The sequence below is a fragment of the Lonchura striata genome, chromosome 3 (genome assembly GCF_050655825.1).
Source record: "Lonchura striata isolate lonStrDom1 chromosome 3, ASM5065582v1, whole genome shotgun sequence".
Lineage (NCBI taxonomy): Eukaryota > Metazoa > Chordata > Aves > Passeriformes > Estrildidae > Lonchura > Lonchura striata.
The window spans coordinates 25848377-25875107 of record NC_140705.1 but is presented as its reverse complement, the minus strand read 5'-3'; the positions used below and the strand labels follow the sequence as shown (position 1 = coordinate 25875107).

At 37.1% G+C, this 26731-nt stretch overlaps 1 protein-coding gene across 15 annotated transcripts in view; it reads left to right on the top strand.

Annotated features, from left to right (window-relative positions):
- Positions 1 to 26731, top strand: part of KHDRBS2 (KH RNA binding domain containing, signal transduction associated 2) — a 349072-nt gene that overhangs the window by 26922 nt on the left and 295419 nt on the right. The gene's annotated exons all lie outside the window — the stretch shown is intronic.

Genomic DNA, 26731 nt, shown 5'->3' with positions numbered 1-26731 from the left:
ATATTACGTATTACATGTTTATAGTTTTCCCCCAATACCTACTACCTATATTACAAAGTGCTTTTCTACTCTAAACCAATCTGTGAGTGCCAACATCACCAAAAACATGGAGGCAAGGAAAAGGAAGAAGGAAGAACAGGATCAGCCCACTTTCCTCCATCTTAGAACTTCTGACCCCCATGTACAAAGTAAAAACCTCACTGTACAAGTGTTAAAACCCCCCTGTACAATACTAAAAAAATTTCCCCTCTACTTTGTAACTACTTTTACTATATTATCTAACCTTTTGTGACTGCTTGTTCCACCTCCAAAGTTGGTAATTCATTCCATGGCTCAAACTCAAAATCACAGCTGTTTCCAGCTGCCTGCTGGGGTCTAGAATGCCTCTGACCAAGGCCTGGAACCTCTGAAAATGTCTGAGAGACATTTTGAGTTCCCACACCCTCAGTCTCGTGGGTCTGTTCGTCCTTCTTGGTATGTAACTCTAAATACATTATTGATTTTTTTAGTTAGAAATACTCTTTGACCAGAGCAGTCCTCTGGGGACAGTAAGATTCTATCCCCCTCTCAGGCCTACTCAGCCAGTGCATTCTGCTCGGTGTTCCCCTAATTTCCTGCTCTCTTTTTCTTGTAGTTTTTCAAGTTTCCTAGGTGTATATGAGATGGATTTTCAATGTGTTTGATTTACACTATCACCCATAATTTTGGTAGTCTTCGTTTTGCTTGTAGGTCTGACTAGTCTGTATTCCTCCTCTTCTGATTCTTTCCATGTCCTCAGGGTCATTTCAAATGTCTTTTTCCCAGTCTTCCAATGAGACTATGAATTTTAAAGGTTCTATTTTTTTCTTCTATCTTGCTTAGTCAGTCCTTGAATTGACTGTTACAGTCATGTTTTGCTTGATTTCTGGCTTGGGCTTTTTTTTTTTGTGAAGTCCCTGGCACTTACTTTTGGGCAGCAGACATGCTGCAAGCAGTTTACTTATTAGTCTTTCCTTTTCCATCTTTTATTGATCCCTTGCATTCCCTTACCATGCTATTTTACTTTTCCAATACCATCTTGTTGGGCCCAATCCCTCCCCTTCTGTGTGGATTTGCAGTTGTTGTCTTGTAAAAGTTCTTTGAGGTGTCAATTTTAGTTTGTTTAAATACATGTATTTCCTCCCAAAAGGAATGGCCAAACTGCTGTGCTTGGTATGTCTGAAGGAATTACCCTGCTCTCTGCACCAGTTTTCATGTGGTAGAATAGTTGAGAGCAGGTGCACAGCAGTGTATCATAAGTGGGACACAGTGATCGTGTGGATGATTGTGTTTAGATTTATTGCTAATACAGTATCTAAACATTATCAATGCAGTGTCTAAATAAGAACTCTATTATCTGTTAAAATGGTTTGTTATAATCAGGTTGCGGTCCCTCCTGTTGAGTCATGAGGATTTGATGAGACAATTGTACTTTCTAAATTTCTCTGGGAAGTCTAAGTGCAATTGGGTCCACTTAGAACTGGTCAAGAGATTTGTCTACAGCAGGCTCTACTAGAAAAGTATAGGTTTACAGTCTTAGACCTTGTAGAATTCAAAATTACAGGGAAACTTTGTAGCTTCTTTAGGATTTAGTCTCCTTATTTGAACAGATACTAGTGCTTTTTACTCAGCTTTCCAAAAATGAGTGTTCCTTGTCTTTGGGCTGGGTATACCCTGCAGGTGTCCCTGCCAGGATAGGATGCCCCCTCCCCAGGAGCTGCCTGCCTCAGGAGACCCATTTGCCCAGTTAGTCCAACCTTCATCAGCATTTTAAGACCAGGAAACCTTAGGGCAGGCTTTTATCTCAATATATTTCTCAAGCCTTAACCATTTATTGCTGTTTATTTTGGTAAACTTAGTAATGTGGGACAGACTTTACAGAAGTTGATGTCATTATAAACTTTTGTTAGCATGAAAGATAACACAAATGGTGCATATTCCAGTACATTCAATGCAATTTATTTGGAAGATACAACAGTGATCATGATAGAAGTGAAAATTGCTTTATAATTTGATGAAGAACTTTATTCAAATATAATCCATAAGGAAAAGCATCCATGAATTTTTCTAAAATATCAAGCCAGTCACTGACTCAGTTAACGGTTTTCTTAGTGTCTTTTTCTATTAATTCAGGTTGTCTAAAGGTAGATTGTACATACTGCTGGGACTTTTTGCTTTTTGTTGACACATTCAGTGTATGAATATTTGTAATTTAGACTCTCCAACAAATTCTAAATATACCATGTTTTTTCATTAGACTTCTTAATATCAGTGATACACTGAGACAGTGCTCAGATCTGACTTCAATATATTGCACAAGACTGCTTTATATTATTTAAATCTCATAAATCCTACCAGTGCCAAGAGGAAATGCCTCAGAGCCAATTTGATTTTCAAACAAAATGCACCCTATTTGCAACAAATTGCCCTGTGAATGTTTATCATTGTAAAGATAGATTAAAAGATAGATGTTATTTTTCAGTTTTATGGGATAGAAATGGAAGGACCTGAGCTTGTCACAAGATTAGAGAAATTGCATATCTGTCTTCTACTTCATAAGCATTACAGCTTTGCAAGAAATACTGCTAGTGTGTTGATGGACCCTTAAGAATTAATAGAATTAAAGAATTAAAGAAATCATAGTAACTGTAGAGTTTTCTAGGGAAAAAGATTGCTTCCTGAATAGTCAAACTGGAATCATCTTGATGTTACTCACATTGCTGCTGTCTTGTACTGTAAGAAACAGTATTGGTATTTCCAACACATTTATCTTTATAACAAGAATATTTGGCATCAATTCAGTTAAGGCTGGAGTATTATGAGTGGCAGCACATAATGTACACAAATACTGAGTCTGTCCCTCTGAGACATCATCTTCCCAATTCTCCTGAACTTACATACTGAAATCAGCTGCATTCTCAGGCCAGTAGTCTGTTAAACTGTTGTGAGGTTTACTTATTTCCAAAATCTTTAGCAAGTATTTCTTCATTATGGAATGCATTTCAGGAAAATTCAATTAATTTACTTAAATATTTCTAATTGTCTGATTGGTCAAAGAGTTTGATACATAGGCTTTACTCTGCTGAGGGTCTGTATGTGCTTAAGTTAATGAATTTGAATAGCTGCAGTCAGTCATGAAAAAGAACATAAAAGGTGCTATTTGTCCCCAAGTTGTGACAGCTCAGTGGTGAAACTTAGTCTGGTAAGATAAAGTGCTTGAAAGGCTGAAGGTGGCTGTGGAGCAGAGGGAATCTTGGGCAATTACTCATTCCTGTGGTGGAAGGATAGCAAATGTGCATTTCAGATTAGTCAGTCCATTCATATTTTGATGACGTAATCTAGAAGCTAGTTGCCCCAGTTAATCAGTTTGAAGAGACGAGCTCTCCATTTTTTTTCTTTCCAGAGATATATTTAACAGATTTTGTTGATGTAGTAATCTTGTTTCTTTCAATCAACCTGTTGTTCAGCCAGCTGCAGTTTTGAGTAATTACTTAGTGCTAAAAGAGCTAGAGCTACTTGCATTCCTTCTGACTAAGAGGATGTGAATCCCTCAAGGATGACATTAATCTGTAACCCAAGCAAAACAATCTGGTTTAACGTATTTTCGGTAATTAGTAGAGATATCAATTAGTGATAAGTATTGTAGTCTTTTGACAAATGTTTAAAGTTGGGAATTGATACATTAACCTGTGTTAGAATGGCAGCAGGTTTCTTTGGGGTTTTTTTGTGGTGTTCCTTTTAATTGTGAGTATTTTATGTTTTCTGTCTTAATGCCAATGGGTAGTGTTGTAAATTGTCACATCGCAAAAAGAAAAAAATGAATTCCATGATTAGTTTTCTCACTGGGGCGAAGATGCTGTTTATGCAGACTTCAGTTCCAGATGTGGAATCCATCATTAAACCCTGTTACCATGTGGAGAGCGGTGATGTGCTGGTCCAGCACTTTGTTCGTGTATATGTTGGTCAAGTTGTTTGGTCTCTGCTGCTTTATTTATTGCAGGTAACACTGACTAATTGTGCGGAGGGCTTTTTGTGTAAACAGAATCACAAGGAAGTCCGTTCTGGATGAGACAGCAGAATGTTTATGTATCAGCTAAGCATGGATGGTATACGATAGAGCTATCATTTAAAGTTCCTTGAACACTTAATTTAAAATAAACATACAGGAAAGCAGAGTTTGAAGTGATTTCTTTGGAGCATTTTTTGTGGTCATGTGTGAGTCAGAAAAATTTCAAAAGAAATTCCTTATCACTTGAATATATTTCAGTTTTAATAGAAATTTCCTTGTAGCTCTGGCTGACTTGCACAGTCTCAGAGATGTTTAAAAGGAGTGCCTACAAGGTCTGTGTTGTTTTGGGGATTTATTTTGGATTTTATTGCCAGAGGACATGTTTAAATTAGAGCTACCTTTAGTAAAATTTCAAAATTACCTATGTAAAGTCTATAGTTCCAGTAATTCAAAAGTTCTAATAGAAGTATAGTTCTGGTAATACAATAGTGCTCCTTGTTAGAACAAGAGATGGATGGTTGTTTTTTATTATTTTGATATTCAGTGGTATGAGTTTGAGGTAGCTGGATGTCTAATATATATGGATTCTAGCTTAATAATTTTAAATATAGCTCTGTGTGAGAGCATGATTTCATAGTTCTATCCAAGAAAGATCTCTATTCTTTTTCTCTCTTTACTGATCTATGTTTTTCTTTATACATTCATTAGTGTTGCATTTTTTTTAGTAAAAAGGCTATTGAAGAAGAAAAAATAGCATTTTTTGGGAGTTTTGGAAAGCAGTCAACATTTTGGCTCTTCCCCAAAATGCATTTCATACCATGTTTTTTGTGTATTCTTGCTTCATTTAGATGGAAATTGTATCATGCCATGCAGCAACGTCTTCAGAAGACATTAAGAAACAACATTTGCTCTTCTAAAGTAGCCTGTGCTCAGAATTTGTAGATGTCTATGTGTGTATCCCTTCTGATTGAAGAGGGAGCTACTCAATGAATGAGGCTGTCTGCCTTAAGTCCTCCTAAGTCCCAAATGGCAATCAGGTTTACCTCTTCTCTTAGCACTGCTGACTCCTGCCTGGGCCCCTTCCCTCCTAAGTCTGAAAGCTTTCTGTCAGTGTTAATGCACTCATCCATAAATGCTCAGAAAAATTACATTACAGATAATTACCACTGCTGTCATACCCTGGAATTCTATCCTGTGGTATATTTAGTATTTGTTTCTTGGGTGCTCAGCAGGGAGCAGTGGGCATGGAAATTCAGTGGATCAGATTCTGTCTTGTTCTGTGCAGCAAGAATAGAATGAATACAAGAGCCTTGTCTCACTTGCATGGACTGCCTCTCTTTGCACATATTCCACTTCATGTGCTGCTTCTTCTGCCAACTAGAGAGGAGACTTAAGACCTAGTCTAGGACAGTGACATGTCTAACCTTAACCAAAGGTTAGACAAAATAAGGCAGCCTGCCTTTAAGAAAGTGGACCCTATTTCATAATTTCTGTATCTCATGCTCTAATTGTGGTTATTAATAAAAGAATTGCAATTGCTTTTACTGCACACACTAACTTTTGCTTCTTTAGACTTTAACATTGATGAAGAGTTAATCCACACACATCCACAGGCTTAGCTTTGAACCACAACCTTTGACCACAACTGAAAAATAAAAGTAAATGAATGCTGTAATGTCTTCGGAGGATAAGAGACTGCTAGGGTGGATATCATAAGCCATATAGACTTCTGGGCATTGCTTTGTGATAGTTTTGCATTCATAGTGCTGGAGTAATTAGTAAAGCTGCTAATTCCTGCAGTGCCAACAGCAGGACCCTGTTCTAGGTTTGGCAATATCATTATTGGAGCTTGAAACACTTAAACAGGCTACCTCACAATTTTATCTAAAACAGCCAAAGAGTGCTGAATAGTTCTTACTACATTTCTTCACTGATTAAGTGCAAAATAATAATAGCCTCAGAAAATATATGAAAAATAAGTACTACTTTTAGATTTTTGTGAGAAAAAACTAACTTTGAAACCTTTTATAATGGTATTGCTGTTAGTTGTTTATACTCAAATCCATTTGCCTTTATTAAGTTTCCATTAAGACTTTAAATTGTATTTATTATTGTTCACAGTGAGAAATGCTTATGGTTCTTGATTGCTTTTTTTTCCCCTGTGTTACATACTCTGCCACTCAGGGAGGAATGGTACTTGTTTCACTGTATTTTAATAATTTTTCCTGGGAAAGTATTTTTGTGTGTTGCAAATACGTGTTTGTTATATTTAAGGAAATCCTAATTAGCTTCCAGGATACTTCTAGCACTACAAGGTAAGCACTGGAGGCAATTCAGCAGATGACTGCCTGTCAGTGGATTCCTGGAGGAGGACCTGTGAGGTGGCTCAGGAGCTGGGGATGTGAGAGGGTCAGTTCCCTCATGCAGTGTGTTGATTCAGAAACTTTGGGTGTCACTGTTACTTTAGCCTTTTAAGCTCTTAAATGTTAACTTGCATCTCTGAATGGGCACGCAAAGTTACTATTTTATTTTTAGGTTTTTACTGACTTCTTAGATGATCCAAATTTCTACCAAGTTCTGCATTTTTTCCTCTGTGGAGCAGTTGGCTGACTTCTGTCTTCACATGCATTTACGTTTTAGGTTGATATTTCTCGAGTCCATATTTTATGAATGTGTTGATTTATGTGTAAATTAGCATTAACGTATTTCCAGTCCAGTGAAGGTACATGCAATGTATTACATTAAAGCAAGTCCAATGTAAACTTTGGCTAAATAAAAATGTCTCAACAGCATAAAATATTAATAATATGTTGAATTACAGAAAATTTAGGCTTTGAAAAGTCATATGCTCTATATTGACATGCCTTTAACTAAATCAGGAGTGTTGTTATAAGATCTCTCTGTCCAGATGGATATTGATGGATGGTGATGGAAACTGCACAGCATGTTTCCCTGGTTACTTTGTGCCACTGCTGTTTTGGGGAAATACTTATTCTCCAGAGGCAGCATTTTTGCAAATACCTTCCTGTAGTTTAGCTTCTTTTAATTTCATTCAGTTATTCCTTCTTATCTCTGCACATTTGATTCCTTCAGGGCAGCTCGAAGAGCAGATCAGTAAATGAATTCTGCAGCTGCTGTGTGTGTACTGGTCAGCCTAGTGGTTGTTTTTTCCAGTTTTATGTGGGTTAATGTGTATGTGCGCTCTGTTTGTATCATACTCCATGACTGTGAACACATTAAAAAGATGGTTGGACATCTGTATTTTCATTTGGATATCTGTTGATGAAAATGGTCCATTGCAAACTCAGTCAAAAATTATGTAGACTACGGGGAAGTCTTGAGAAAATTTTATGTCCATTAAATAAATTGATGCTTTGTGGTATATATGATATTTCTTTGTACATTTTAAGTAATTTTAAATTCCTAATTAATTGCAGAATGATGAAATTCCATTGTGGTGTATATAAAAATGAACTTGACAGCATCCTAGAAAATTTACTGTAAGACTGTTCCTGGTCAGTGATAGCTCACATGCTTTTTAGCTGCTGAGAATCTCAAGAAGAGCTGGTTCACCAGAGATGTGATTGTGTTAATCTGTGTAACGCAGCAGGAAGAGGAAAGAATATGCAGAATAAGAACAGCACCTGCTTTTCATTGCCCAGATGATCATAACAAATGAGACTATTTAGTGTTATGAATTAGAGGTCAAAAAATGTCTGTTGCCTTGCAAATGACTTTGTACCTGTCTCCCATATGTCCTCTGGTTGCCTTATCAGGAGTATTTCAGACATACCTTACTTTTCTTAAGTAGTGAAAGTTAAAAGAGCAGTTAAGTTAGATAATTATTTTCTAGAGATATAAATTTACAAATTATAATTTTTTTTAATAATTAAATACACAGGTTTCCTGCATTGTTAGCAACTGCCATACAGTATTTCATACCATTGCTGTGATTGCTCTGAGTGTAAATGAGCTTGGGAAATGAGAATAACTCCTTCAGTACAAACACTAAAGCATCACTCAAAGTCTTTCATCATATCTGTATGTGCTCGTGACTTTTGCACAGGCTGCCACTCCTTTTGGCACCTCACCAGTCTTTTTAATGTCAAACAAATTGGAAGGATGAAACACTAGGGGGGAGCTTGTACAAGTCGGAAGAGAGTGGGACAATGTGAGTAGGGACTTGTGAGAGTGATAACGACTTGTGTAAATGGTTCAGAGTTGTGCCCAGGGGAGGCACAGACCAGATATCAGAAGCATTTCATGTTGGCGCCCCAATCTGTCGGTGAGAGGCATTAGGATGTTGTCCTTAATAATGTATCTCAGCTTTTGGTCAGACCTGAAGGGGTCAGGCTTGGATAAGGGGAGCATTGTAGGTCCCTTCCAACTGGACCAGTGTGTTGTATTCTACACTGTGTCCTATAGGAATGGGAAGGGAGCTGGAAGCATGTGTCAGTTCAAGCTGGAAGGTGAGTGCTCTAGAGAAGTGATAGGAAGATGTGCTGCAGGTTGCCAACCATTGGCTGTATTTCCCTTTTAGGGCTTTCTCCTCCCCATCTGTGCTATTGCATCTCTGTTGCTGTCCTCCCTCACATGCCTTTTTGCTGCCTTATCTGCCTCCTGCTTTTTGCAGCAAGTTGCCTTGCTGTGCCCTGAAAAGCATGTAGTGAGTAATGCGAAAACATATGTCTTCAAAAATGGCTTCCATTTGAGGTGGGAGATGCTTTATTCATTATTTGTGTCAGTTTTTCATGTTGTTGTTAAAGATGGAGAACCTCAAAAGTGAATTTCCATAATTTCCTTGAAGGGATTACATCTAAGACTGGCTTTAGTACTGTTCCTCTGAGCATGTTTGAGTGCTGGTGCTTGTTAATAATGACCATGTGGCTGTCATTCATCTCCATTGTCTTTAATTCAGTGACAAGTCCTAGGATTTTCCTATCTGGCATGTGCCCACATTTAATTCCTCCAATGCATTTTTACCTTGTTAGTAAGTGACCTACCAGGTACTCTGCTCATTTTACTTTGACATTTATGTTAAAGTCCTGTATTTTTTTTTTGTGTGAGTGTTTCTTGAGAACACCTGCTATCAATATATGCTTAAACAATATGAAGGCCATTTTGATTGTATACTTCAGCAGTAGGTATAATGATTTAGATATAAAACGTAAAGAAATTATTTAAAATCAGTGAGATAACATATTTCTGTGACTTCCATGATGTTATATATGCCTGAGATGATCAGATTCATAATTTTTTCAAGGATTATAAACATGTTGAAGTTTTAGTAACCTAACACACTTCAGCATTGGACAAGAAAAAGGTGTTAAAATACATTTTGTATTTAACAATGCCTATATTAATTATTAAAAATACTATATCAATATTTATTTCTAAAGTTACAGGATAAAGATTTCATCATCAGTTAATCAAGACAAATTAGTTGTTGAGGAGTACATAAAAACAGCAGTGAAATTTATTTTAACCTTATTTATTTTAACCTTATTACAATAAACATAAGTAAATGCATTTTCAGTGAAGCTTAGACCTACTGTCATTGGGAAAGAAAAGACAGACAGTAGTTATATTACATTTCTTTGTGTGATCATGAGAATTGGAAAGTGATTTGTGTGACCAGAGCTGTAGATTGCCCAGATGGGAACTTTATTTATGGTTGTTATTATTATGCTTATGATACCATGAGGTGCTTGTTAGATCTGTGTACACAGATGTAGTGGGCTTTAGCCTGCTTACTCATCACTTTATGCTGAAACTTTGATAGTGCTTTGTGCTGATGTTATAATTGTTTTGGTTTTTGTTTTTGTTTGGAGAATAATGTAATTGTATGAAATATTGATTGTATACGTTCAAAATAAATTTAGTTACCCATATGTATCTGCTAAGATCCTAGACATTCTGAGAAACCATTTTTTAAGCACAGTGTGTGCCTGAAACTGCTGCTAAAATTCACTCTTTCAGCTTACCCTTGTGTTGGTACACAGACTGGTACACTCATTAGTCATGGGAGTCTTCTCTGAGGATTAGACTGTTCCTGGATTTATTTATACCTGTGTTGTGATGTGAGGTCGGTTGTCATACTCTCATAAAAGCATGATAATTATACTGCCTGAAATGGCAGTTTTTAGAATCTGTCAAATAGTCCCTGACTCTCTGGAGATGAAATGGTTTATTAAAATCTCTCTTTTAATCAAAATATCTCTATATCAGGTTTTCCATGAAGCCAAGTTGTAAGTAACATGGACAGTGAATGTCTTGTTTGACAAACACTTCTCTGAATACTGTGAGGGTTTTTTTGAAGTAAAGGTATAAAGGAGGGTACTTTATAACAAAAGGTTGTAATTCAGTGATTAGACAACAGATCTATTAGTAGGAGCACTCTATTATGTAACATATCTTACCATTCTTTGCTTCTGTGATGTATCTTCACATTTTGTATTGTCATTCCAGCTGCCTTGGCTATTTTCAGTGGTGTTAAGATAGAGCAATCTGTCTGTATCAATATAATTGCAGACTATAGAAAAATATATTGGAATATTTGGAATAATTTAGATTTTACTTAAGGACTTCTGTAAATATATAATACAGTATACAGATGGCTGCCAAATACCAGCCTTCAATAAGGTTACCATGGTTTTTATTGAAAATAAGGTAGCACTGAGCATGCAAATACCTCTTATCTTTTTTTAGAGCACCTGGTATTCAGTAGAGTAGAAAATCGGGCATCATCATCCTTAGCAGGATTTAAGTGATATATGTGGTGCCAGTAGGTGAAGTGAGTATGTTTTGAGGGCAGTAACAGAGAGTAATCAGAATTTAATAGTGTGAACTAGAGACCCATGGTGAAACTTGGGATTCACAGAGAGCAAGCAGAAAGCTTTGCAGAGTGAGAATCCACTGTACTGCTCAGCATAGCTGCTCTTATGTTAGCAATAACAAGAGCAAAACAAGAATATAATAATCTCCATAAGAATTGTGCTGATCTTTTGAAGGTTCAAAAGAAGTACTTTTTTCAAGTACCTTTCTTAAGGCAATCCCAGATCTTTGAATTTTTGTGTCATTTATTCATTCAATGCCATTGCATGGAATAGAACAAAAAAAAAAATAAAAAAAGCAGCATATTTGAATTAGAAGGAAAAATAACCAAAATACAGAAGATTTTCTGTGTAGATTGACAGCCAGTTTTTGTCCATGATTGTTTTGGCTCTCTTGAGAAGTAACTGCTATTATGCCTAGTTTATTTTATGCCTCCTGCTGCTGCAGACTCTTCCTCTGATTAAGGGAATAACATCTGCTGTGAGGTCCTTTCCTTTCTTCTGCATTACCCATGACTTAATCAATTTTGGGCTATGCTGAACACAACACAGTGCAGAATAATTCATAACATTTGCTATACTTGACAGCTGTAAGTTTTATATTATTGGTTTTGTAATTTATTTACACATCTTACCTGGCTAATAGAAGGAATGGACTATTAAGATGTTTACCAATGCTTCCTTCAGCTTGTTTCTTTGCAATTACAATTCTAACACAATTACTACAAATAAATATATCTAACAAAAAATGGTAATCATTACCCTATTAGCTTATTTTCCAGTTGAATCTTGAATTCAAAATGAACTTAGCTGGAACAGATAGTACTCATATATCCTCCTTCAGTTCAGTATAAACTAATGCGAAATGAGCAGCTAAGTTTACTTACATTGCTCAACAATCCTTATACAAAATTACTGGCATTATTTAAGGTCATCCTAGGTCAAAGATTTGACTGCCTAGTAGAAGTGTATCAGAAGACACAGAACAATGGAGCTCTGGAGAAAAAAAAGAAAAAGGATGATTTCTTCATCATGTCTCTCTGTCTTTCTTAGGTGCATTGAAGATCTATATCTGCTAGCAGGTGAAGGACTAAAGCATTCTAAAGTGTTCCTGAACCATAAATAAAACCAGTAACTTTATTATTAGGATATATTTGTTAACATTCTGCTAGAAAAAGATTTAATTTTTAACCATCTGTATTTATGACACTTCATACACATCAGAATACACATCAGAAACTTTCTAAAATTAGGAACAGCTCTTGCTTGTATTGCAAAAGGCAATGCAAGATGAATATTTAAGGGTGCGTTTGATCTCAGGTTCTCTCTAGGAAATATCACAGTGCCAAATACTTACAAGACAATTCAGGGTGATACCTACACCCAGGGGTATCAGTTTCTCTTTCCTTATGCAACAAGCATACAGGTGAGCAGTGAAACATCAGTCTATCTAATCTAGTCTATCCATCCAGCGAATTTTTTTCATGTTTGCCTCTCTTGTTGCTTCTACAGCTTCTCTCAGAATGTCAGCTTAAGTCTGCCTGATTTGTATCCCTTCAAAATACTTCTGATTGTCCTTTCTTAGAGTTTGACTTGTGCTTTTTTTATCTTTTCTTCCTACAACAAGCAGGTTATGCTTCTTTCTTCAGATCTCTTCATAGCATTTTCTCTATTCTGTCACCCACCCAGTCATTCATCATTTGTTGCTGAGATGTCATCTCCCAGCTAAGATCTGCCTACTGAGCTGACCCTCATCACTCTTCTTGCAGATCCTCAAGGAGAAATATCTTTAGTCTTCTCATGTGGTTGTCCTCCATGATAGCTCCTGTAAACTGCATTTGTTTGTCAGTGTCATATTAGAGAGCAACTCTTACAAATAAAATGTTTCTTAAAATTTATCTCTTTCCTGATGCTTAATATTGAAGGTTTAATTGGAAAAACAGTGTATAAACTGGCACTGAAATGAAAGCTGTAGTACTTGCTAGAGCTGGCTGGAATTGGCTCTGCTGGACATGAAGGCAGCTTCTCACAGAAGCCACCCCTGCAGCCCTCCTGTTACCAAAACCTGGTCATGCAAACCCAATAAACACTGTAGTAAGTACATAAAGGTAATAACACTGGGCCCCTTTCTTTAAACTGTAGTATTGAGCAGTGTAGTAGCATGTGTTCATTTCAGATACCATTTTTTGCTTGGGATTTTACATAATAGGAAAAACAGGCAAAGAAAACCAGTGTATGGATTAATTCATGTTCACTGAAAAGTTGAATTTTTCTCATTTTTTCTCCATTGATTTCCTAATTGTTTCTTTTGAGATCTAAGCCTATTTAGTGGAATCTGAATCTCAGAAGAGCCCTTTCGTCCTACAAATGAGAATGCGTTGACACAGTGCTGTGATTCATGGGCAGGTTTCATAGTGTTGGATCTAGTGCTGTACTTGGTTGTAGAGAACTTCAGGATCCAGTCCTGGCTTTATTTGGAAGCTTTAAGAGTATGGTTTCAAAAGATACCTGCTCCTCTGAATACTTAATTCCAGGATAAATTAAGAACTTAAATTCTTTAAAATCCAGGGATAAGTTATTTTTTCCTTAAACATACCAGTTTTTAAAACGTATCTCTATTCTTTTTACGTTTCTCTTTAATTTTGGGTTTTCACAGCACGTGTTATGCTGCTCCTGTGGCATACAATTGTTAGAGCTGCTGACACACAGGTAAAAAATTCTGCTCCAGTTTCATGATGTCTTTTGTTTAAGCTGTTCTGCACTGCTGCTGATTTGTTTTAGCTAAATGTTTCTATGGACTTCTTACACAAAGCTTTCTCAGATGCTTCTCTTTTAATAAAAACAACATAATTTCTTCAGAAACATTTATTTTCAAATTAATAGAATTTTTCTCTATGAAATGTGGCATGAGAGAGAGATGTTTAATAGGGGACAATAGCCAAAATATAGATCACAAAACTAAATCTGCATATTTTCCTTTCTTTTGGCAGATAGCCACACAGCCTCTTATGAGAAGTTACATTTTTCCAAGATTTTCAGTTGATTATATGAATAATTGCTCCGTTTTTTGCTTGTACATCGTGGAATTTGTCTTCATATAATAATGATAGCCTTAGCCTTTAATTTGTGTACAGGAATTTTAATTGGTAGAAATGTTTTCCGTAGCAGCATGTATCCTCTGAAACAGAGCAGCATACATCTTTTGATTAATGCAGCCTAAGTCACTGGAGTGTTCATGGTGGCAGTATCAAGTTCAAGGCAGAAAAGCTAAAAAACGGTGCAGAAAGAATAGCAAGCCTGTTAATGTCCCATGTCACTTTATTTCTGTATTAATGTTTCAAAGTCTAGATTTCAGTTTATAAATATGCTGTTCAAATACTATTTTCTATTAGAAAGTTGTTGATTTTTTTTATTTGATTAAAGAATGATGTTTTTTTCCTGCACTTCTGTAAAAATGCTGGTAGGTAGATGCATGGATTCAGATGTAACGTGACTTTTTTTCCTTACAAAAATGGAAATAAATAATTTTATGGGAAATTCCTTTCATGTCTGTTGTGTAATTTCAATAGTAGAAATATATATTTTTTTTTAAAGTAGGACACTTACTGTGTGTATTGCTTGACCTTGCTTGACTTGGACATCTTGGACTTTCTAGAATACCCTAGAAAATACTACAGAGGCATTTAACATGTTAATTTAATATTTATATGGAGTTTATTTATCCATTTACTTTTTTTTTTAAACCTTGATATATCAAGTTGCTAAGAAGAGACTGTTATGTATTTAGGTAGATAGCAAAATTAATATTTAACGTTAAGATTTCAAAGTGTGTCTAGTCAGTAAGATGGTCTATCTTTGCCCATTTCTGTTTTAGCTCCCATTCAGAAACAATTCTCTTCTTCCTCTCTGATACCCCTTCTTATTCTCTACCTAAGTGTTCTCTTCAGATTTGTTCCCTTGGTTTCTGGTGTCCTGCCTGAGAACTTGTTGCTGAAGATTGATGAAGCATGGCTTGAACTTTTGACCTTCTTCTCCTTCATATGTTTTGTTTGTTTGTTACTTTGGTTGATCCTGTCATCTTTTTTTTGTTTTTGTGCTTCATATTTCCTCAAGTGTCTCCTGGTCATCTCTTGGCACCTTTTTTCTCCCCATTTGCGATGCCTTGCCTTTTATCTTCATTCTGGCTTTTTTTCCTAGAAAATATTTTTAATGAAAAATAAGCTATATCTATAGCGTCTAATGCCATGTCTTTTATAATATTTTGGAAGCAGCCACAATACTTAATTTTGCTTTCTGGAATTTAAGAAAATGTTTTTCAGCCAATAAAAGAGCCAATCCATTGTAGGTTTTAGAGAAAACAGAAGAAAATAAAGGTGCAGATGGAAGTTTCCTTTCTTGTCTATTCTTTCCCTCTTTTTTGGTTGCTTAAGGTTTTAATTATTTAATTACTTTTCTATTGAAATTGCTCACACTTGCTGTTTTTATAGATGCTTAAAAAGACCCATGTCCTTTCTTGAAGCATTCTTTTAAACAAATACTTTTAAAATGGACTTTAATATTCTCATCTGGGTAGCTGTCAGTCTATGTGTGGGCAAGAACTGACATGCCCCCGTTATTATCAACAATTTTACCTCTCATACAAGAGCATGTAGTAACAGGATAAGGGGTGATGTCTTTAAACTGGGAGTAGGTTTAAATAATGTATTATGAAAAAATTCTTTACTGAGGGTGAGAGTGGTGAGGCACTGGCCCAGGTTACCCAGAGAAGTTGTGGATGCTCCATCCCTGGAAATGTTCAAGGCCAGGCTGGGTGGGGCTCTGAGCAACCTGGTCTTGTGGAAGGTGTCCCTGCCCATGGCAGTGGTGTTGGAACAACATGATCTTTAAAGTCCCTTCCAATCTTTAACATTCTGTGATTATCTCCAGTACTGAGTGCTGTTTATTTTCTGACTGAAACAAAAATCTGTCTTATATTTTCATTACTCCATACAATTGAAATGATGAATATATAAGTGCCATCAGCTCTTGCTATTGATGACATCCATTCTAAAACTGAGGAAGCTATAGGATTTTTATCAGCCTTAAAAAACCCCAGTATTAAAAACACCCTAGCATCATACATACCAAGACCTGATTGGAGTATTTTTTGTATGAAATGGTTAAAATTTGTTGAGAAAATAAGCACTTCCACAAAAATATCAAATTCCTTATTAGCTCAGCATCAAGTTGCAGTTCTTATGTTGGGTTGAGCCTGAGCAGACCTGTTTTGCAATGGAACAGATTGTCCTGCAACACGGTGTACTCCTGGAAATTTTCTTCTTTGAGTATGAGCCTGTGACATTTTCTGAACTTGAGAGGCTGAGTTAATCAATGCAGCTGACAAACCCTTCAGCATGCTTGAAACAGTGTGGGTTTGTCCAAGTTCTTTCTTTGCCCTGTAGACCCTTAGGCACAAATTGACAGATTTATATTTTTTTACCAGCTGCTGAGATGGTTGGCAAGAGACATGTAACCAGATGAAAAAGTTTGTTAGTCCAAGACATAAAATTCAGATAAATTGAAAAATTTCCTTTTTCAACTTTTCATTTTGAATAGTATTTTTGCCTGTTTTTTTTTTTTAATAATTTGTGATACCTAATTTGCAGCAGCATAAGCACTTTCATCTGGACGTGATTAATTAGGATGCTTCTTTTGAAGCAGGACAGTTCTCAAATGTGGCAGGTCTTGGAGATCTCTACTGTTTCACCAGGGTTGGGGAAAAAGAGCTCCTTAGGAGATGAAGTTTTTTGTATGTCTGTTAATGAACAGTGAGGTAAATGGTGAAGGTGATATATAAAGTGGGAGACAGGAAAGAAGTAAAAGGTGTTCCCAGATACACAGGGGTATAATGGGCATTTTTGATTGCTTGATGAATCTAAGTAAGGCAGTTGCTCTTTTTCACTCTGAGAAGTAAGGCTGACATGCCACTTACATTTCTGGAAGGAACAAATCACTTTCAGAAAAACAGGGCATATAGCAAATTTGCATGGCTTTCTGGGTAACAAGAAATCAGTGAACAAAACAAGCAGAAAGGTATTTCCACTTTTTAGATTAAATCTAATGTCTCTTGTTTACTTAAAATCATGGAGGCCTTCCCAGCTGTACTTATTCTGTGATTCTAAGATTGAGTCCATTAACCAGCACTGCCAAGTCCACCACTACACCATGTCCCTAAGTACCACATTTACATGTTTTTTGAATACTTCAGGGATGATGACTTCACCCACTTCCCTGGGCACACCACCTCCCTGCTTCACAACCCTTTCAGTAAAGACATTTTTCCTAATAGTGAATCTGAACCTCCCTTGGCACAATGTCATCTTGTCCTATCTGTGGTTACATGGGGAAAAAGATGAACACACACCTTTGTACACCCTCCTTACAGGTGGTAGTAGAGAGCAGTAGAGTCTTCCCTGATTCTGCTTTTCTCAAGGCTAAACAGTCCTAGGTACCTAAGATGCTCCTCATAAGACTGTGCTCCAAATTAATTTCCAGAATTATATTGTAGTTCTTTATCCTGTTCTGCAAAAGTATTCATTGGGTTCATAGTGCTTTACTGGGCTGCAGTACATTATTCCCTAAACAGTTTAGTGATAGATGTGTGAGTAAGGAGAAGGGTAATGATGAGCCTCCATAGTGGCAGTTATGAGCTCCTATGTCAAAAATAATTTTATTGTATTCCTTCTCAGTCATATAATCTGTGCTTCTGGATTTTTCAGGTATTAGGTGTTCACAAATCATAGGGCAGAATGAATGCTGGGATGACTTTCATGGTAATTTTAAGAAAAATCTTCCAAGGAAATAGTTTGTACAATTAAATGGTCTATTCGTCCGCCAGACTCTTTTCCCCATGTCAGCTAATTTCAAATTTATAGGAAGTAGAAATTCATTAGTTAATGTCTCCTTACTGTTTTGTGGTAGTGACAAGGTAAAAGCAATGCCTGAAATCTGGTGTTTGGAAAAGAGTCATAATGCTGCTTAGCCTTCTGAAAATGCTGGTTCCTGAAAAAAACTATTCTGTCCCACAGAACTGATTCCAGTCTTTTCCACACTGATAATACAGCGAGGTGCACTGGGCTTGAAGACTGAACTCTTGAGTCTGGCACAGACTTTTATGCCAGTTTTTCTATCCTCTGGACTAGGAAATGCCTAGAAAGTGGATGCCATTGCTTTGACTTCTAATAATGAAAAGCAATCCATGGGAGCTGAGAATACATTTAGGTTTATGACATGTTGCTCTTAGAACTGCAGGACTTTGGCATTAATAAAAAGAAATGCAGGGTGAAAAAAAGTTATTTGGCCATTTAGGCCAGTGTGGTATCTTCTAGCCCGCTGGAGTTAGGAATATAATGCCTGGATACAATTTATGGATATCCACTTGTGTAAGGGCCCAGCGAGGATTCAGACTTATTCCTGGACTGTAACCAACAGCTGTGCAGATGCATCACAAGGAGGTTTCACTGTTACTGGGAGCTTCTCAGGTTGCTTGTTTCCTGGCAGCACTCCTGCTTACTCTGGATTCAGTTTCATATAATTGATATCTGTTAGTGATCCCATCTGTGATACTTTTTTTTTTCAATTGGCTAAGAAGCAAAGGATCAGGTAGAGAAAAAAGGGACGCTTCTCATCACTGATTTTTAGATACATGCCAGGAGCATGCAATGTACTCATATTATTTGAAAATATTATCCTGGGCCCCTTTTTTCCCTCTTAACATGATAACAGGCTTTGATGAAGTGGGTTGCAGACAGGTTCAAACATGTCTTCTTCACCTTTTAAAATTGATTTCTAGAAATGTTGGAAGAATCAAAAGTATATTTGCAGGAAATGAAACAAGTCTTGCTGACATCAGTATGTTTTAATTGTGTGGCCTGGAAAAGGAAAACAAATATTCTTAAGGCAATATGACAAATCTATGACATGAAAAACCTGCTTCTTATTTGCCAGAGTATCAGTTATGATACCACTCTAGGATGAAGTTTAATTCCTTGTATCAAATAACCCAGAGTAATGACATCATATTACCTGATGTTAATAGGTGGTTTCTTTCTTATGAATACAAGTTCACTTGAAATTTCCTTGGTTGCCATAGAATATCCTATTTCCAGGCAGGACTGAGGTTTCCTGCTTTTTGTGGAATAGTTTGCAGATACTTGGCTTATATTGAGTTGTAAGAATGTTCCTAATCCTGCATCAGTTGCCAAAGCTCTTTCTGACATGAGTAAATTGTAGCCAAGAGCACTCAGGGTTGCTTAACAAAAACTAGTATGGAGCATATTCCTACTTCTGACCTGGTTACTGGACTGGTTTCTGTATCCTTATGTTATGGCTATTTCACTACATGGACAGACCCAAGCATTGGTACCTTGTTCACATATCCCTGTCGTGTCTGCAGATCAGTAGGTGAGCAGCCAGTACTTAGACATGGCCTGAAGTGCAGCATGGGTGAGGAAAACCTACTGAGTGAGGTGTGAGCATGAATGTGTTCAGTCCAATTCATTGAAAAATCAAATGCACAGAAAAATCCACAGGAGGCACTGCAATAAAACCTTCTCAGATTTTTAAAATATCTTTAATTTTACACATTTTCTTCATTTTGGCTTCTTTTGTTTTCACTGCACATTTACAAGTGTGTAATTCAGGTTTTCATGAGCCATATATTTTGAGATATTGCTGATTATTTATTCTGAAGAGGCGGTACAGGAAGGTTGATTATCTTTTTAGTGTGTGTTACTGATCCTCTGGGGCAAGGATCTGTTTGTAAATACTTCCAAGTGGAGGCTTAAAGCAAAGATGTGCTTTCTGGTGGGTTTGTGAGTGAAGGCTTACATACCTTTCTGCTGTTCAGATATCACGAGTTTAGTCCTTCAATTTAAATATCAGTTTGTCAAAAAGTTCTTCTTTGTAACTGTTGCTCTCAGTCTCAAGTAAGAAATTAAAATTTATTGCAGCTGAAGCAGATGAGTTGTCTTACATTGTGATAGGAAATGGTGTGATCTTTGGATGAACTAGGAAATCCTGATAACATACAGTAAGTCTTTCAACATCATTAAACTTGACATTTGGCTTGATATGTATGCTGGCTACATAGTCTTAATGAGCACCTGAATGCAACTTTTTTGTAAATGAAGTCTTTGATGAAACAATGGATGTTTAAGAGCATGTCACTGTAGACAGGTGAACATAATCATTCTTACCAGTACTGAATGTTTTGTTTCCTTCTTTTGTGCTTTTTTTACCAGTTATGAATAAAAAGTTTGAGGTGTTTATATATATTTATTTGTTTTGTATATATTAATACACTCAGTATTTTCCTGTCTGTATAGCAGGCAGAGCCATTCTTTGCTGACAGAGCACACCAGGAAGTAAAGGTCGTACTCTGACATTAAAATCTCTCCCACCTCTCATCTGCAAATTCCTTGCATTTACCTGGTGTTTCATCATCTCTCCTGAACTTCAGTTTTCCTGTCAGTCTTTGAGATACAGATAACTTTCTGAGCCCGAGATCTGAAGTCACATCCTAAATGAAAACTACTATTTTGATGGTTTGTAGACTCCTTTCAAATCCTTTGATAAGTGTCTGAGCAGAGATTATCAGCTCATTAGTGGTATTGCTAACTGGAAAACCAGGAGAGGTCAGTGGGAAGCCTGAACTTCAAGCAAGATTTTATACTGGTTCTTAACATCAGTATATAGCATCTTTTCATAGTTTTCAGTATTGTGAATTTCTAGACATCAATCTTTTCTGGAGCTGTTCTCCCTCACAGTGGAGAAAAATCTGAAAAAGGCTAGATAAGAGCAGAAAGGAAAAAATTGCTGTCTGCTTCATATGTCTGTCTTGCTCTGAGGACAGAATAGCAGACATTATTATCAGTAATAAGTTCTAGGACCTAAGAGAGTAGAAGAAAATTCCCAGAAACTGTAAAGAGACAGAAAAGCTGCCTTTTGGCTGGTTACTCTAGCTGGGTAGAGCAACCCACTCAAGAATACCAGCAGGTTTCAAATTGTCAGGGATAGGTAATGAATATGTCACTGGTGGACTTTGCTGCGATTTCACTGATCAATTCGTCTTTCACCCCTACACATCTGTGCCACACCACACAATATGTAGCACACCACTGATCCTTTTTCTTCAAATTAATCTATGAGAACACTTCTGTGTGTCCTGAAGTGTTTTGTTGAATAAACTTTGACACAATAGAAACTACAAAAATCTTTGACAAAAAGCTACTTTCCTTTTCTTACATATCATAGCAACAGTCTTCTAGGGTGTTAAATTCAAGGACACCTAGAAATATGTTCACAAATAAATACACTTGTGATATTTCTGTTGGTTTTTGCTTTATTTTTTACTTGTCTGAGTAAATCTTCATGCTCTCTGTCTTCTTTTATGAGTGGCTCATTCTCAGATGAAAGAAACCCAGGATTAAAAAATACAAAAAAATAACAAATATTGGAAATAAAAGTTGTTGAAAATAAAAATATAAGTTGTTGGGTATAAAAAATATTCCAACAGCTTTCAGGTTTGCCTTTCATTCAACTGGTGACATATTCATAATACTGTCTAAGCTGCTCTGAAGGTAAGAGGTAAGAAGGGAGAACTACTGGGAACAGCTGTTTAGTGAACTGCACACCATAGTTAAAGCAATGCTGCTGCCAAAAACAAACTTCCAACACAGCCCATGCAGATTAACTCCCCAAAGATACGTTTGACTTCAAAAAGACACTTTTGAAAGAACTTTAGTCTTTAAAATCTTAACCAGTGGCTTGCTCTCTTTTTAACAATTTGATTAAAAAATATATTTAATCAATGTTGTAATTGTTCGGTTCCTTTAATAATCCTTCTAAAATCCTAATAATATCCTTTTTTTCCCCCAAAGCTAGAAAACACCTATATCTTGAAGATGACATTGCTGTCACCCTTTAAATGTTATCAGCAACTTTATTTAGAAAATCATGACATTCAAAATGCATCCTAGATATTTTTTTTATATTGCACTTGCTGATGCTGACCTTTGGATTGCAGTTGGTTATTTTTACTGATATGAGAAAGACTCCATCAATTTCCTGCAGCAAATTTCATTGTGAATAGTTTGGGTTTGTTTTTTTTGTGATTGCAGTTGCTATATATCTAGAATTACATAAGGTAGTGTATCAGTGATAGTGGGAGTGTATTCAGCAACTGAACTGGGATTCTATATACTACTGTCTTGAGGAACTACTTGGCAATCAGACTTAAAACTCTTCATGGAAGGGTGTGCATCAGAGCAGATGTTGTTCAGAAATTTAGTAAGAACTAATACTTTCATTTCAGGACTTTTCTAGTTATTTAACACTACTAGTATCCTCTTTATAGCTTTTTTAGTCTATACTGATCTAGGCATAGGTCAGTAGATGGATACATTAGCTAATTATTTTTCCACCAGTAGTATAATTTGGACAAGAAACTACCTTGTGGCATACCTTTTCAAGCTGCTGATGACATAATGAGTAAAGCCAATGTAGTGACCAGGCAGTAAAAATCAGTTGTCAGTATGGAGAGGGGATAGAAATCTAAGTTTTTGCACACTTGAATTTTTCTCCTTTGTTTTCTTGTTAATACTCTTTGGTTTTCATTTAATTAGAAATATGAAATTATTTAGATCTTTAATTACTTTTCTGCCTATGTTAGTACATTTTGTTAAAAAAGTTTGCTAAGAATATAGGGCTTATGTAATCATGCTGTTTCTGTCTTCTAACTTTTTCTGCAACGACTTTAAATCTTTTGGATAAGTTCCAGAAATTTGACAGGCACAGGTAAGTCTGAAATTTATTGCATTTGTAGGATCCTAGGATAGTTCACATGTCAAGAAGCCTCGGAAGATCTCTAGTGCAACCTCCTGCTCAAAGCAGGGCCAGCCAAAGGTTCAGACCAGGTTATTCAGGGATTTGTCCAGGTGCATCATGAAATCTTCTAGTGGAGGAGGTGGTATATCTGGGAAACCTGCAGCACTGCTGGACTGTGCTGTGAAAACTTTTCCTTATGCATAGGCCAAACCTTTCTATTTTCACCTTTTCCCTGTTACCCTTGTTTCTCACTCCTGTGAAGAGTGTGACCCTGGGAACATCAGCGTTGCTGAGCTGCTGTTAGATCCCTCCAAGGTGTTTCTTCACCACAGTAAACAGGCCCAGTTCTCTGAGCCTCTTCTCACAGGACAAATGCTCCAGCTCTGACCACCATGAGTGGCCTTCACTGACTTTGCTCCGCTTTGTCAATGTCTTATCTCTTTTGGGAAGGAGAGGGCAAGTTTGACCCCAGTGTTGCACATAGATGCATTCTGATTAGTACCTACTGAAGGATACTTTTCTGCAATTTCTCTATGTTCTACACAATAGGCAGCCTGATAGATGATAATGGCCATAAAGTCCAACAATAAAAAATATCTGCATAATATATTAAACTTTTAATGGATGCTGTATTTTCAGACATGCCCAAATTGAAAAGACCTTCAGTACTTTATGGGATGGCATCTAATCATAAGGAAAAAATCTGTAAAAGACTAGAGTTTATCAATATGGATGCTTTCAGCAGTTCCCCTGTGTATTTACATCCTATACATAAAAGTATTTTTTTTTTCAATCTCTACATCGCAAAGAGATGCTTTCCCCTCCTGAAAAACATTAAATACCCATTTTTGTTTCTTCTCATACAGTGCCTGATTTTGCATGTCTCTGTCATTCATTTTTGACTTGTCTTTCAGAATTCTTTCTGAACGTTATTTTACTAGCCACATTTCTTGCTTGAGAGCTGAGGTGATTTAGCTTGAGCTAATACAGTTAGAAAGCTTGAGTTTGTCTAGAACAGATGACATAAACATGTAGATCTGATCCACAATTATCTAACAGGTATGAAATTCATCACTGGCAGACGTATTGCCTTAGTTGTGTCTGATGTAAGAAGTATTTCCTTATCCCCCCTGGATCATCCCAACTAGCTGTGTGACTTAACAAGTATGTGTACATAAAGAAATGTTGTTAGTACAATATATGAATGTGTTTCTGGGTGAATATAGTGAGCCAGTGGCTAATTTTTCAGTGCTCATGGCTGATTGTACTGTACTTATAACCCCTCCCAGCCACTGTTGGTACACTTAATATTTTTACTTTTAAGTTACCAGTTCTTAGGGGTTTGGATGTTGTTTTTATTATTGGAAGACTCTTAGGATGTTCACTTCTCATGAATTAACTCTAATTTAATTTGTTCAACTGTTGAGCCATCTGTCTTTTTTTATCTCAAAATCCAATAGTCCTGCTTTCAATGAAAATGTAATGCCTTAGACAGAAAATGAGCCTTCATGTATGTCTTCAGTATTTTCTGTTTCTAAAAATGTGCTGGGGATTTTTTATTAACACTGTTCTAGGTATTCAGAGTTCTCACTGTGTGATATTTTTAATGAAGCTTAAATTAAAAATACTCTCTCTAAATTAGAGCTGTCAATGATTTAGTGGTTGTTATTTTGCACAGGCATTACCTCATTCTTCTGTTCTTTCATTAACCAGAAGAAAAAGTGTACTTCTTTGAGTACTAGATAAGCTTGATATACATAACAGTACTTGCATGCAAGATGTTGGTGATACTCCCATTCCGGAAATCATTCCCATTAATAGAAACGTGATTGTTTCAGGGTTCTTGACCTTGTTAACAGCAGCCCGATTCTTGATTGAAGCAGTGCCAGTACCACAAAGGAAAGAAAAGCCAGATAGGCTGCAAAATTCCTTTAAGTGGGAGGCAAGTGTTGACAGCAGAAAGAATTGTGTAGATTTAATTTTTTTTGGTGGGTTGGACAGACTGACAAGAAGAAAATTATTTTTTGAAGAGTTTTGACATGACTCTTAAGTGTAGCAAAAGGATGTTTTTACTCTGGGGTGCTTAATTTTAATAGAAAAATATATTCATTAGAAAAGTTTTGTAATAGGTGTCAAGGACTTTGAAGAGAAATGTAATTAACATCATTTTATTGGCACTGTAAGAGTAAAGCAGAGAATACTGAAAAAGAGCTACTAACTTGGCTTTCCATTTCATAAATCCATGAAGTAAAAAGAAGGTACTCCCATCAAAAAAATCCACATAAATGGGCTGACAATATTTTCATAATGTTACAGCTCAAAGTCTGGAGATAGCTTAAGATAAATTTTCATAGGGAAAAATATCTCTACAAAGATATAAGTAGAAATGTCTTTTTGTCTCTGATATTTCTCTAGTTGGGGCCTCTTTTTGCATGACTGAAATATGCATGGTTTGAGCTGTAAAATTCTGGACATACTGTCAGCCCATTTGTGTGGATTTTTTTTGAGGGGACTACCTTCTTTTTCCCTTAATGGATTTATGAAATGGAAAGCTAAGTTAGTAACTTTTTTCAGTATTCTCTGCTTTACTCTTACACTCCCCTCTGCATCTGGACAGAGGAGAGAAAATTTAACAAAGAGTTCTTGGGCTGAGATAAGGACAGGGAGAAAACAGCCATCAATTGCCATCAAAGGCAAAACAGGCTCAACTTAGAGATATAAAGTGGATTTATTGCTAACAAAATCAAAACAGGATAATACGATGTAAGATAAAACCCTAAAAAACACTTTTCCCCCACCCTGCCCCCACTCCTTCCCAGCTCTACCTCCTACCCCAGCAGCACAAGGAGACGGGGAATGGGAGTTATGGGCCATTCATCACCTGTTGCTTTTCCTGCTACTCAGGAATCCTTCCCCTGCTGCACCAGGGTCCCTCCCATGGGAGACAGTTCTCCCTGAACTTCTCCAGCATGTGTCCATCTCACAAGAAGCCGCTCCCTGTGAACTGCTGCAATATGAGTCCATCCCACAGGCCACAGCTCCCCTCAAACTTGGTCACTTTTCCATGATGTGCAGTCCTTCAAGGACAGGCTACTCTAACACAGGTCCCTCTCACCTCAAGTCTTCCATGTAGTCACAGCCTCTTCTCAAGTATCCACCTGCTCTGGTGTGAGGCTCCTCCATGTGCTGTGGGTGTATCTCTGCATCCCTATGGATCATCATAGGCTGCAGGGGGACAGCCTGTTTCACCATGACCTTCACCACAGGCTGCAGAGGATCCTTGGCTCTGTGCCTGGAGCATCTCCTGCTCCTCCTTCTTCACTGACCTTGGTGTCTGCATAGTTTTTCTTCTCACATGTTCTCTGCTCTTCTCTGGTTGTGATTACAACTGCCCCACCATTTTTGTTTTGTTTCTTCTTAAACATGTTATCACAGAGACATTACCACCATTTATAGTTGTCTCAACTTTGCCAGCAGCATACCCATCTTTGGAGCCACCAGAAATTGGCTCTGGCAAATACTGAGGAAGCTTCTGGCAGTTTCTCACAGGAGCCACCCCTGTAGCTCCCTCTACTTCCAAAACCAGGCCATGCAGACCTAATACAGCTGGTCACAAAATCCTATACTGTCTATAGCTTTCTGTAAGCAGCAGCACACATTCCCCTGCACTAGGAAGATAGTCTGCAGCCAGCAGCAAAGCTGCAGAAGTCAAGCATTAAAGAGCTGCCTGCTCTGTGTCAGGACAGTACTTGGGCTACCAGCAGTGCCAGGGACCATCTTGGTACAATGAGTGACACTGGAGTGTGTTGGCATGTTCCAGCTCTCAGGTCAGGATGGCAACTGACCTTTTTGACATGTGCAGGAATGTACTCAAATGTTGTGTGGCTGTAGTCCAGTGGCCACCATCTCTTGGCCACTCTGCTTGAGCAGGGGAGGTTACACTAGATGGTCTCTGCAGGTCCTTTCCTGCCTCTGCTGTTCTGTGGTTCTGCGACTCAAAACACAC